This window comes from Ambystoma mexicanum, chromosome 9 (assembly GCF_040938575.1).
Source record: "Ambystoma mexicanum isolate Mex_15411 chromosome 9, UKY_AmexF1_1, whole genome shotgun sequence".
Taxonomy (NCBI): Eukaryota; Metazoa; Chordata; class Amphibia; order Caudata; family Ambystomatidae; genus Ambystoma; species Ambystoma mexicanum.
Genome location: NC_090931.1, coordinates 544931328 through 544945702, shown reverse-complemented (window position 1 = coordinate 544945702; position 14375 = coordinate 544931328). Strand labels below are relative to the sequence as shown.

The window sequence follows — 14375 nt, the reverse complement described above, 5'->3', positions numbered from 1 at the left end:
TGCAAACGATTTAATGAGGTGCAACCAATGCTGTTTTTGGAGAATGGGAAGTTATGTTCACTACCTGACACCCTTTCTTGTCATACAAGATTTGATTTTACAGTGACCATTTTGAAGAACCGCGGCATACTGAAACAATTCTGCATTAGCACTCAATGCATAATTGTTTGTCAGTACGCCACGGTTCATGTAAAGTTGTTGTAACTTGAGTGTCGTGTAGATATGTGAGACCTCCGTCCCCAAGTGCCGCACAGGGAGAATGACACATTCACTCTCTATGCAACCTTTGAGGCCACAGGTGGAGAAAAATCCGGAACCGCGAAGTACTGAAGCCCCACGGAAGCTGTGAAGGAAAACAGCGTTAAGTACCGAGCAAACAGGGTAATGCGCAGGTAACCAAAAAACAGGAAGGATCTTACCAGGAATTGAAAGAAGGAGGGATTCCGGGGCTCACGTAGGGAAAGGTCCTGAATAGGAGGCACTTACTGGTAGCCACACCAGACCCCACCTGGGGAAGAACTGTAGGCAAGACTGAACCAGGTTTTAGGCAAGGATGATGGAGAGTCGTAGTTCATACAATGCTCCAGATTCTGTGAAGAGGGGTAATCCACAAGAAGTCCGTGAGAACAATCCAGGGTCTAGAGCCAAGGCTAGCAGTCCAAACTGACGGAACAATGAAGAGGCGGGATCCAAAAAGAAGTCCGTGACAACGATCCGAGGTCAAGAGCCAAGTGTATCAGTCCAAGCCGGTAAAGCACAGATGGAACGTAATCCAAAAAGAGTTCCGAGAAGAGTTAGCCGGGTCCAAGGTCAATCATGAAACGGGGTAAGAATCGTAGGCCAAACAGGGTCTCCGAGAAAACAGCTGTGAAGCGCGGTACTGAAGCACTTCACTACTTAAGTACCGTTGCTTCCTGATCACGTGATCACGAGTGCAGGTCACGTGATCGCGAGTTCAGGTCACGTGATCGGATAGGCCCAGCAACAAGATGCGAGGAAGCGACCTTGATTTTCTGATGGCCTAATCTCCACGGCAACTGCCAATGGAGGAACGGTCGCAGTCGTGACTGTGGAGTGGTAGCGTGAAGCTGCTGCTGTAGCTGTGTGCGAGATGGCCTGGACCGCCAACGTGAGCCCCAGGAGGTAAGTGGGGGATGTATTCGGGCCGAGGAGGACCTGGGATCACTGGTGGGTCAGATGGAGGGCATAACAAAAGTGTACGTTCATTCAAAGAAGTGGGATGCATGAATAGTCATTGTTTACACCGGAAGTTTGAAATATTGTGGATCTCTACTCGACCCAGAGAGGTCACAGGCCAGTTACTAGATGGAATATTGTCTGGCTATTGAATTAGACATAACGAAGGGTATGTGGTCTGCTACGGATCAAAAGTGGCAGGTGAGATTACGTGCTACCTCGGAGCAAGTATAAGTGAAGAAAATCTGATCAATTTGGAGTTTGTGGAAATTTTTTCACAGGGCAGAAGTAGTATAATTTATAGAATTTTTAAATTGTACTGTTGTTTCTTGCGAGTCACCCACAGCACAAAGTGTTTGAAAAAAAATCAAAATAATACATTGAAGGACATCCCCTGATGAATGTTGTACCAGCGTGGTGCGATGAACAGAAACAAGTTGGGAGTTATGGGACACTTTATTTGTGTTTGAGTCATCACTGTTGTTAAACTGTGTCTTTTGTATAATTATTATTTTTCATTGTTTTGTGAATTAGTATTGATTCTTTTTGATGCTTTGTGTAATTACGGGTGTGTATTTGAGTTTTTAATAATTGATACTGATCAAATTAATTAAATAATTTTCTATATAATTGTACAGGTTTACTGTGTAAATTTTTTCAGGACCGACAGTGAGTGACAAATGGGATCTACCACCAATCATGAGAGAAGTGTTTTGAATTAGGATTATCTATCTCTCTTCTTATATATGGAATGTCCACATTGCGATAGGGTCAAAAGTTAATCTTCAATAGATGGTTAACCAGAAAACCACTTCTTGCAGCTCTACTAAGAAGGTCTTCAAAAACAATTTTGTTTTAGAAAACCTGTTTTTTTTCCTCTCGATCTTCAAACTCCACCCTGTAGCCCCCTCAAATATACTGAAGATGTTGCATCACTTTGGTTACAAAATTAATTACAAAGGGTACTTTGAAAAGGTTTTTTCTGTGTGCTGCATTTCCAGCGTTAGTCCTCATCACTCCCATATACTATGGAGAGGTCAGATAGTCAGTACCTTTGTTTCTCTCGCCTGTCTATTTAATTTAAAACACATTAAGGTAATGTGCTTATCATTAGCAAGCATTTAATATGAAAGGGAATAAAATGTTGAAACTGTGAGAAATAGATGGAGTATATAGAGCAAAATAAATGTTCCCAGTTTTGGATTAGATGGAATTTAGCACCACCCCTAAAAAGACCTTTTTTCTCTTGATGCCCTTCCAAAGAATGCTTTTTAAGGCTGATCCACTTTCAGTTTAGGTCTCCCACGTACCTACTATCACGGTGCCCCATATTTTTCAGGGGATCTGAGATATTTCCTTACTAAAAGAAATGTCTGTGACCTAAAAGCGCCCAGTATACGAATGCCAAATGGGCACCTAGAGAAGTATTTGCATGTTTATTTTTGTTCCGGCATTTGTTCCGATTCAGAGGAGATAACTTTCTTACCCAATGGAAAAATGGCATATGTATCTATGCTAATGTTAAAGGTATTTGTACTGCGAACCGTCACAAGCGGAGTGGTCTACAGGCGCTCTGGTGGATTTGAAAAGGAGGGTGTGGGGGGGGGAGTAGTAGGGTGTAACGGAAATAGGAAAGTGAGAGTTGTGATGTCCTGTTGGCAGCTTCAGTTCGGTTTGCACTATTTGCTGAGCTTAAGTGCTGTTTTTGGGTCAGTGCAACTTCCCATGTGCTGTTATGCCGGGTTATGTGTTGTTAGTCTGTTGTTGCAGTGTGGTGAAGTATGTGCGGTTTGCTGTGCAGAGAGGTGGTTGTGTGAGTTTCTGTATGGGAGGTGTATGCAGAAGGTTGAGGTTTTAGAGTTGGGTTAGAAGGTTTTCCTCATCTCTTTGCCTTTGCGTTTCGGTGCTCAAATATCTTTGATTATCCCGTGTGTTTGGTATTGTAGTTTGTCCGCCTAGATGGCAGGCATGTTGAGGAGTGGCAGTGTTACTGTAGTGGTCTGTCTACCTGGCTAATGCAGGCGTGTACCCCACCCTGGGTTGGCGATGTTTGGGTTAGAGGCCAGACGAGTAGACAGGGTAGGGCCTGAGCAGGCAAGACCCACCCAGACTCTGTACATGCCCACTCAGTAGCGCTGTGTGGGCATTTACAGATGTTAATGTTACTGCAGTGGGCCCAACTACATTAGCTTCAGGCCCCACTTATTAGACAATTCTGGCTACGCCTCTGTTAGAGGCTCTTATCCTCTTACAATGCGATAGCTGGGTGCCCTCTATGGGTGTTTGTCCAATTAGTGGGTTAGGTTCTGGTGTTCCTCTATCTATGGATGGCCTCTCTAAACAGGGCTCAAGTCGGGTACTATGTGTTGGAAGAGGGTGGCGCAGTTCGGAGGAGGGTGGCAGATTCCTAATTAACTTGGGCAGTGACCTGGCTATCGTTACTCACGTTCGGTGGTTGCTGGGTGTTCCTGGGGGTAAGGGGCTTCTATGAATCACAGATGGCAGGCAATGGGGGAACACACTGGATAGTGGAAGAAAACCCCTGGGTTTCACAAAATGGCAGTCAATTTAGAGAAACACACCTAGATCTGAGATTCCTAGATAGTGGGAGAAAAGGCCTGGGTTTCACCATACAATGGACGCTTCAATGTGTGCCTGTAAATTGGGTGCACACTGGACTCCACAGGGCATGTCTTGGGTGTATATGAATAGTGGGTGAAGTACTTATCACATGGTTTATTTCATAGTCTAAGTGTGACGCAAGCTAATCTTCACAGTTCTGTCTAGATGTGATACAAGCTGATCTTCACAAATCTGTCTAGATATGACGCAAGCTAATCTTCACTGCTCTGTCTAGACGTAATGCAAGCTATTGATATTTTATTTGTATCACGGTTGTACACGTGCTTCAGAGCATGTAAAGCTAATCTTCAGAATTCTGTCTAGATGTGACGCAAGCTAATCTTCACAATTCTCTCTAGATGTGATGCAAGCTAATCTTCACTGCTCTGTCTAGACGTGATGCAAGCTATTGATATTTTATTTGTATCATGCTTGTACACATGTTTCAGAGCGCAAAAAGCTAATCTTCACAATTCTGTCTAGATGTGACTCAAGCTTATCTTCACAATTCTGTCTAGATGTGTCACACAAGCTAATCTTCACGAATATGTCTAGATGTGACTCAAGCTAATCTTCACAGTTCTGTCTAGATGTGATACAAGCTGATCTTCACAAATCTGTCTAGATGTGACGCAAGCTAATCTTCACTGCTTTGTCTAGACGTAATGCAAGCTATTGATATTTTATTTGTACCACGCTCGTACACGTGCTTCAGAGCACGCAAAGCTAATCTTCACAGTTCTGTCTAGATGTGACGCAAGCTAATCTTCACAATTCTGTATAGATGTGATGCAAACTAATCTTCACTGCTCTGTCTAGATGTGATGCAAGCTATTGATATTGATATTTTATTTGTATTGTGCTTGTACACATGTTTCAGAGCGCAAAAAGCTAATCTTCACAATTCTGTCTCGATGTGACTCAAGCTTATCTTCACAATTCTGTCTAGATGTCACACAAGCTAATCTTCACGAATATGTCTAGATGTGACTCAAGCTAATCTTTACAGTTCTGTCTAGATGTGACGCAAGCTAATCTTCACAATTCTGTCTCGATGTGACGCAAGCTAATCTTCACAAATCTGTCTAGATGTGACACAAGCTAATCTTTACAGTTCTGTCTAGATGTGACGCAAGCTAATCTTCACAATTCTGTCTAGATGTGACGCAAGCTAATCTTCACAAATCTGTCTAGATGTCACACAAGCTAACCTTCACAATTCTGTCTAGATGTGACGCAAGCTAATCGTCACGATTCTATCAAGATGTGATGCAAGCTAATCTTCAGAGTTCGGCCTAGATGTGATGCAAGCAAATCTTCACAATTCTGTCTCAATGTGATGCAAGCTACTCTTCACAATTCTGTCTCGATGTGACGCAAGCTGGTATTCACAGTGGATGCAGTAATACTTAAACTGATGGTTTTTAAGGTAAAACAGGCTAAATATGAGATATGTACAACAGACTACAGGCTCCTAGATAATATTAAAATAAGGTAAAACAAGATGGGTCGGACAGTCTATGGGGAGCCTTGAGTGACTCACAGCTCAGGCTGAAAGAGTGAGTGAGTGTGTCTGTGTGTGTGTGTCCGTGTGTGTGTGTGTGTGTGTGTGTGTGTGTGTCCCCGTGTGTGTGTCCCCGTGTTTGTGTGTCCGTGTGTGTGTGTCCGTGTTTGTGTGTCCGTGTTTGTGTGTCCGTGTGTGTGTCCGTGTGTGTGTGTGTGTGTGTGAGACGAGGACTTATTAACTTACTTTGCAGAAATAATTTGAAAGACAAGACATAGGATACACTTCACTGTTCACACACACGAACGATCGCCGGGGGTGGGTGGAGGGTGCAGGGGTGGTGGCCCTGCCCTGGATCTATTGAACTTTCAAGTTCAGTAATATAATTGTTCGATCGCTCCACCGGGCCCACACAGGTCTGGCTCCACTTCCACTCACCACCATGCCAGGACTGCCTGAGGCAAGGAGAGCGAGCCCGCCGGCTGCAGCCAGCCATTCTTCAGCCTGGAAATGATCCTCTTCTTCTATTCTCTTCCGTTCCGTTTGCAAATCGGACTGGTCAGAATGGATGGATACTTGAAAGGTGGATGAGCCAGTGCACCGTGCACGCAGGCAACAGCCTGTGCCAACTGCCAGTGTAACAGTGATACATTGCCTGTAGGCTGCATCCAGCCAGCCCCTCATTGGCATTGCTTTGCTGCTCATGTAATGGATTGGGGAATCACATTCATTGGCACTATGGTGCGAACCATGCAAATCATAAAATGACACACTGCTGCCATGCCATAGTGTCCTGAGGCTCAGCACATTCTCATGCATCGAATGCCTGCAGGCTCTTGCTCCCCTGGGGCGCTTAAGTCTTGTGCAAGAATGGCACTATAGTGCGATAATAATTATAACACTCTCTGTTTGCACTCTACTTTTCATTTCCCCCGGCCCGGCCAAGCCGGGCAGGGGCAGGACCAGGAAATTTGGAACTAGACCGGCACATTGGGCTGGCAGGCCACACTTGCTATAAATGTAGCAATCAGCCAGGCAAGAAACAAACAAGTGCCTGGGTCACACACCGGACCAACTGAGGAATTCAGTTCAGTCAGGAGCAGTCCACCAAGACTATGCTGAGTGACTAAGGCTTGCTTGAGCCAGCCTGGCCTGCCAGTGCCTCTGCTTGCCTTGCTCGTGCCTTCCACCCGCCACAGCCGCTGCCACAACCAGCGATTCACAAGAGTGCTTCTGCCCCCAGGCCTCCTGGTCCTCCTTCCTGGATGGACCGTGCCTTGAGTTGCCGACAGACAAGTGTGAGCCCGTTCACCTGCTGCTGCTGGGCACACTGGCACAGCCTGCTGTATCCCTGCCACTGCAGGCAGCCTGCCCTGACTGAACAAAGCCCAGCTTGGCCTGCTGCACGGCCATAGCTGCAGGCGAGTCAAGAAGAGTGAGTGACACCTCACCAGTCACCACCCGGCAAATACTCCCATGAAATAAAAATAGGGAGTAAAAATACGCCCCACAAAAAATGAGAAACAGACACATTTGACCTTGTGCTTCTCCTTTCTCCTCGAACAGCTTTATTGATATGTTTGGACCAGTGGAGCACATAGTGTCACAGAAAGAAATTGCTATTATTACTGCCTCATCGAACAAGGTAAACATACATCTTTTACTGTGTATGAATAACTAGGTACAAAGACATAATTATTACAGAAACATTTCCGTTTCCCAATTAGAAATGTTGCACTTGCTTATAAAATACTCTCATTGTTAATTGGACTTACATTTTTACTCCCTAAAGAAATCATTTTACTCCTTACTTTAAAAAATAGGGAGTAAAATTCTCCCACTCCAAAATCTTATCTGGAGCACTGACTATCTCCTTTACCAGTCCATAAATGGCCAATGCTATGAAGTACAGTTTCCAACTGAAGAACTACAGAATTTAGATCTCCAGTCAAGGCACAAACAAACCTATGTCGCATAAGCCTCAATTATGCATCAGGCCCTAAAAAAGGTTTCTTCTATTGTCAAATTGATGGAGTCCATCAACTGTCTCAAGTAGTAATTGGTCAACGTTTTTGTTTGGCTCTGTATGTTTGGTGCCTCAAATGATGTTCAACAGTTAAGACATAAGTGCTAGAAATCCAAGGCTACCTCTTTGGCACACAGGAAATACTTTCCGCTGTAAGTAGAACGCAGTACTGAACATTGCCCTTAGCCAAGCTCTCCAATGCGGAAGAACCTGCCAGAAGCTCAGGCAAGTGATTTGGAGGCAGGACTCCGTTGGGGACCATTTGCTACTTACTGTCTCCCCAGCCTTCAAACAGGCATCCCACTTCATGAGTATGCAAAGAGCAAACTAGGGGATTACCCCACCCTTCCAGGTAAATCTACTAATGGTGTTCTGTTGTCACTTCTTCTGACTGGAATAAATACTGAAAAAACCCTTCCATAAGCAACATGTTGTCAAGCTCTGTAGTTAAGTTGTTCAGGTATATAATCATCCACTCTCAGAGCTCAAAAGCCACCATGTACATAACTTTAAGACTTTAAGGAACCACCCTAGTGCAAAGAAATGACTCAATGTCAAGCAGGTGCATTCCCACATATTTCCTGCCCACTCAAACGAAAGTAAATCAGCTTAAAAGCCTAAAACAAACAGGAGTTCTCTAACTTTATAAGAGAACATGCGATCATTGAATCTTGTCCCTCTGCCCTGGACAAGAAAGGAGTATGAAGAAATTCGAGCCACAGAGTACCCTATAAATGGTGGAGCCTTCCATTTCAGTTGGGAAGTTTTTGCGTGTGAGAAGGCAGCAAGCAGCACAACAGTGAGAAAGTTAGCAGTGAGCAGTAGGACTGCGGAGTGAGATGCAATGCAAACCGGCAATCAGAAAGATCCACTGTATGTGACTAAGAGCTTGCAGATTGCTGTTGTCGCAGGCCACCGGTACAAAATTCAAGCGTACCTGTGCTTGAAGATCACATGAACTTTGAAAATGAGAGTATTTCATGCTGGCCAACGTTCCAGAACTCTGGTGGACGCACGCCTACAAACTCAGTAAGTGACTGTCCGAGACACATGCTGCAAAGGCAGGACCCTGGCAGACCCATGGCTGAGGGAGGGATGGTGTGGCGGGGCTTTAGAAGCCCTTTAAACCCTCCGACCTGTACAAAACCACCCCAGGAAAAAGGTCTAGTAATTGGCTCAGGGATCCAGGACCAAAGGGAGGAGGAGCATAAAAAGGGACCTGGGAAGCAGGGCCATGTGGGTTGTTCGGGTGAGGTTGTAGGAGGAGAAGGTGGATCAAGAGACCAGGCAGAGGTAGGACGGTACAGCAGAGTATGGAGGAAGATTATTGAGAGCATGTGCAAGGTGAGGTATTGGTTGGTGATAGAAAGTAGAGCTTGGGTATAAGAGAACATTCATGGTAGGGAGGGTGAGTGAGTGAAATTAAGTAGCAGTGTAAGGAAGTAAGTAAGGCTGATGGGGAGAAGTGATTGAGAGAGTGAAAGGAGAGTGACTGTGTAAGAAGGAGGGGTGGAGAAGGGAGAGTAGTAGAGTGGATGGGGAGAATAGTACAGAGGAGAGCAGTAGAGAGGAGAACGCAGTACAGGGCTTGGGAGAGTAGTACTAGACAGAAGAACCTCAGAAGAGGAAAGGCAAAGAGATAGGAAGAGAGTATAAGGAAGGGAAAGGAAGCTTAAAACATCAGGGCAAGGAGTTCAATATCCTGAGAAGGGAAGATCAAGTGAGATCCAGGTGACTGAAAGGAACCAATCCTGGTTACTATTCTTATTGTGTAGTCACCAGTCAGGTTACATGTAGAAGACCCCAAAGGGATTAAGAAAGATAAGGCGATTGCCTTTAGGCCCTTACAAGTAGTCTGTCAACTCTTAAGATAGAAGTGGATACTGTGGGAGGTCAGAAGGAGGAGACAAACCTATCAGTGCCATTTTCAAAAGTTCTATTGGAAAATAATAAAGAAAATGCCTAACTTTCCCTATCCTAAGGGTTCCCCTGGCTAACACAACTAAACTAGGGTGCTTGTTGTCAACGGTGAAGTCCAAAGTAAATGTTCTGTATCACGTCCAAACATAAGCTCCACTGACCCAACCACTAATACTAAATAACTAAAGACCAGGAGAATGGCTCCCTTCTCCTGGATTGCTTTTCAGCAAAGTTCTCCTCAACACAGGATATTCAGATAGTCTCTTGCTATCTCTTGTAATACGTTCTTTGGTTCTTTCAAGGGGGTTTTCCAAGCCTTCGCATTTTGGTTCCTCTCTAGATTTCCTCAGATTCTTCACTGAGTCTCTGAATATATGTTGTGTTTCACAACCCTTATTTCTTCTTTAGGATAAATAAATCTGTTCTCAGAACAACCCTCTTTCCTGTTACTTATCTTCTCACTGAAACAAGTAAGCCAAGCCTTTGTTTTATTACTGCTCTTCTTGTGATCTTGCCATTCACTGGGACGAGTATGACTAGTCCCTAACTGGTTCACCCTCTTTTTATATTCTTGCCATTTGTTAGGTATGATTTTCATAGCAATGATAAATCTTCCAGACCTGTGTCAACCCCAGAACCTTTTGATTTTAGTGGTGGATTATTTTTCCTTATACCTCTGTGAGTGAGAACGTTTTTCCACACTCAGAGAATCTTTTACTCTTTTTATGGGTGTCATTCGTAAGATTCTCCATAGTGTTTTTTTTAAAGGTTATCCTCTTTGACACCTTTTGGCAATAAGCGCCTATTGTTGCCGGGTTACCCTAGGGGCTCCCCTTTTACAGTTCTCTGGCTAACCTTTGTGAGAACTACCGTTACCAAGGGTAGAAAGGATCTTTGGATCCCTTTTACATTTTATTTGCTGAAACTAGCACATCCCACCTTATATGGAGTGCTGGGAAGATACAATGTATTCCCTTTCACCCTAAAACTGTAACAATTCTGTTACAGGGACAAACTAAACTTTAATGGCTGGTGGCAGTGAACCTTTTCATTAATTCTGTGCACCTTTACCGCAGGCTGTTTGCACATCCCCAGTAAAGGCACCCGAGGGGGTTCATTTTCCGCCATTTTAGTGATCCTTGTCCTTTCTTGTTCCTTCCCCGAACCCCCAGTGTGGGAAATTCCTTTGTGTGATTCTTATCTTCGACAGGAGTTTTGTGGACTTCACGCCCTGCTCCAGAGTGTCTGTGAAGGCAGGAAGCGAGGGAGGAGTCCAAAAGTCTGCAGTCCTTTGTCTTCCACCCTGACTGCGAGAATCCAGTTCAATCTGGAAGGCTGGCTGTCCTGAAAGGACTGACAACCTCCCAAGTTTGAATGTTGCAAGGTTGTCTGATTGGCTGGGTTCCTGCATAAGAGTTTGATCTTGGAAGCTTAAGAGGTAATCGACTACTGGAACCAAAACTGAAGAGGAAGATTCAAAATTTGCAGCTGAAACAATTTCCTGCGACCGGAGAGCCTGCTGTGTAACTGGAGCATGCTGTAGCCCTTCCTTCCAATCGACCAGGCGACTCTAACAATGCCGACCCTGACCCAGCACCCGGGAAGACCCATTAGACTCAATAACCCCTGCATTCTGAGCCACAGCACACCGTGCTGCGACTTTGCGAGCTGCAATACCCCAATACCCTAGGACCTCGAGCCACTGCCCGGTGCAATGTCTTCTGAATTCCGAATCCCACTGAAACTTTGTGGGCATCCTGCTGGATATCCAGAGGCACGATTCCAGTCTAGAAAGTCCCCTCACCAGAGTGTTGCACCTTGCAAACAACAAGAATCCGACCAGCAATATCCTGTCTTCTTCTGTGCTCCTATAAAAGATGCCGAATACACAGAGCCGCATTCAGCTGCGAGGAAACCAAAAGTCCTTTCAGCGTCCCGTCTTCTGTCTTCTTAATGAAGGGATTCAACGACCAGGTTTTTGGCTGCAGATCCTGAAGTTCTCCTGCTGCAAAATCTTCTTCTGTGCTGAGGTACTTTGCTAGCTTGTGTATTTACTTACCTTAAGTCTCTTGTGATTCCGGTGTAGTTCTGTGATTGGGAGTCCTCGCGTCCAGTGCACCCAGGCCCCTGATGGAATCCTCCTAGGGTGTCTTCTGTGAAGCCCCTGGACCCTCAACTAACTCTAAAGTAAAGTACTTAATTATTCTAACAGTCTTCCTTAGGAACTTTGACTTTTGCTATTTAAGAACCTATCCTGACCTGCCTGTTGGGCACTAGACCCTAGTGCCCCCCCCCTTCTGCCACTGAGAACACTCATACTCCAATAATAAGGGAAAACCTTCTAAGGATTGGGCCTTTTGCCTAGAAAACAGAATACGTTTTTAAAAGTTACTTACTTGCAAAAGAAGTTGGTTGGTAACTGTAACTCTGAAAGCGAACAGTTACAAAAGTTATTATTTACCTTAGAAATGTTCTGCCATTCTGAAAAATAGATGTAAGGTTATTACTTACCTCGGAAATGCGCTGCCATTCTGAAAAGTAGATGTCGGGTTGTTTTACTTACCTTAGACATTTTTTGCTATTCTGAAAAGAATATGTAACAAATTTCTTTCCTTAGAAACTGTTTCACCATTCTAACAGAAAGTAGATGTAAGGTTATATTACTTACCTGTGATTTGGTTGTGCCTCTTCCCAAAAGTAATGCTGTTGGTTTCACTTCACTATTCCTGTTAAGTTAAATGTATGAGTGTCCCCAACTTGCTTCCCCTGAACTGCTGTTAGCCTGTCCAGAATAAGTCTGCCTTAGGTTTTACCTACCTAGAATAACCTTGAGTCATTCATAAAGTGGAACACTGGGTTTTGCTTTACCTGGTCTGTTTTAGACAGACACAAAAAGAGTCTTAGGTTTAAATCTGCCTTTAAGTTGCTAATAGCTCCTGTAAAAAACGTATAGGTTTTACTTATCTTGAGCATAACTGATGTTATCCTAAAATAAGTTAGAGTTACTGCTTCCCTTAGTCTGTGAACTGAAAAGCAACTGTAATTGAATATTACACCCCGCGGCCCAACTTCCCTACACTAACTGTGTTATCCTGAATCACAATTATAGGTTTATAAAGTTCCTAGAATTTGTATTTCACTAGATCAGAAAAGTATATTGTCCAATTGATATTATGTGATTTCTTGCTGAGCGTCACGGTACAACTGATCGGGTCTACTACCCTGGTATTACTGAAAGTAATCTAAAAGTAACTATTGGTTTTGATTTCCCTAGAACTCCTGTTAGGGGTTCTAAATAAGGTTATATACTTTGGTCTGTGTACCTTCAATCATATTGTTGTGTTTTTCTATAATGTGTTTATATGATCTGTGAAAGTACTTATTTCCCCCAAGATTTATCTGGGCCTACTTGTATTTAAATAAACAATTTATTTTTTTACAATAAATAAGGCCCGATTCATGGAATTAAGTGCACCGAAAAAGGGGGATTTCCGCGCGCAAGCAGCGGTTTGTCAATTCGTGGAATACAATGCGCAAGGCTTACCAGAGACTTGCGAAGAATCCGTGCGTGTCCAAAAGTCACTGTGAACGCCTTGCGCGAGACTCCTAGCGAAGGCACGTACCGTCTTGCGCGGTCACCTAAAAAGGGGGCGGAACACGTGGAATGGGGAACAACAAGCGAAAATGTGGGCGTACCAAGGGAAGTACCACAGAAAAATCCTTGCAATGCTCATAAACCGCACCAATAACCCGTATTCATGGAATTGACCAGGGCTCTCCGGCAACGTTCCCTGCAAGGTGCGCGCCTGTGCGGCCACGTACCTTTGATTTGGGAGCCGCGCATATTGCATATTTTACCGCGCACGTGCTCATTTTGCTGCAAATCTTTTTTTTTTTTAAATAAAACAAATTTCTTTTTTGGGGACCCGTTGGCTGGGCTGGTAATGTGCCGAACTAGGAGGATGGCCCTTGCCGAACTAGGAGGATGGCCCTGTCAGCACAGCAGCACTCGGCATGAGTCTGCTTCGCTATCCAGGCCTTCAGGAAAGGGCCTGCTGGGTGGAGGAGGTGGAGTTTGCCAGGGCCTAGGAGGTGGAGTTTGCCAGGGCCCCGCATGGGCTGGGCTGCTTCACCATGCTTGGAGGAGATGGGGTTTGCAGCTTGAGGAGGTGAAGTTTATCCGGGCTCACTGGAACATTCCAGAATTGATTGTTCGCGAAGGCACGTGAAACCACCTCACTGACAGTGTCAGAGACAGTTGAGCAGCACTCCATTCGGGACGGGCACCATTAAAAATCCTGTTGCCAGTGCTGTGCCAAGGATTTTAAAAGGTGAGTGAGCACTGAGCAGCCCCCCGCCCCCACACAGGACCGCTATACTGTTTTTCTTCTTCCCTTCCGTTCTTTCTTTCCCTCTGTCCGCCTCCGTTCTGTCCTGCAGGCCGCTTCCCCCTTCGGGTACTTACTGTGACGTGACCCCGTTCTTTCTTTCCCTCTGTCCGGTCCACCTCCGTTCTGTCCCACGGCCACGGGCCGCTTATTTCCCCTCAATCTGCGAGAGTAAGGAAGTAACACAGGGCGAGAGCATCTCTGCACCATAAAGGGACACGCACCAGAAGAGAAAGATAGACCCATGCTTCAGCAAAGAAGGCACAGAGTGTCCCCAAAGAAGGCACAGGAGTGTCACCAGAGCAGGCATGGGAGTGTCACCGAAGAAGGTGCAGGCATGTCACCAAAGAAGGCGCAGGCATGTCACCAAAGAATGCATAGTGCATAAAGCAATATTAACTGGCAGCTGGCATCTTACTCCATGTCATCCAGGAGGGAGTCATCCAGTCCTGTATTTTCTTGAAATTTTGATTCTTCAATTTTTTTTCTTATCCATTTTAAACTAGAAGTCAAAGCGAGTAAAAACATGCATGGCTGGCGTTCTCTTTCACGGCAGGGAGAAACTTGCGAGCTCTGTGAACTTTCACAAAAAAACACTGTACACCAATGTGATCACTGCTGGAGAACATGTCATATTTTATGTTCCTGCGTTGGCACTGCAGTATTTGTCTAATTTGCCTAGCAAATAAAGGTGTGATTGTGTGTGCGCGCCCGAGTC

General features: G+C 44.8%; 1 protein-coding gene across 12 annotated transcripts in view; it reads right to left on the bottom strand.

Moving 5' to 3' along the window:
* TUBD1 (tubulin delta 1) overlaps positions 1 to 14375 on the bottom strand; it is a 900711-nt gene that overhangs the window by 526382 nt on the left and 359954 nt on the right. The gene's annotated exons all lie outside the window — the stretch shown is intronic.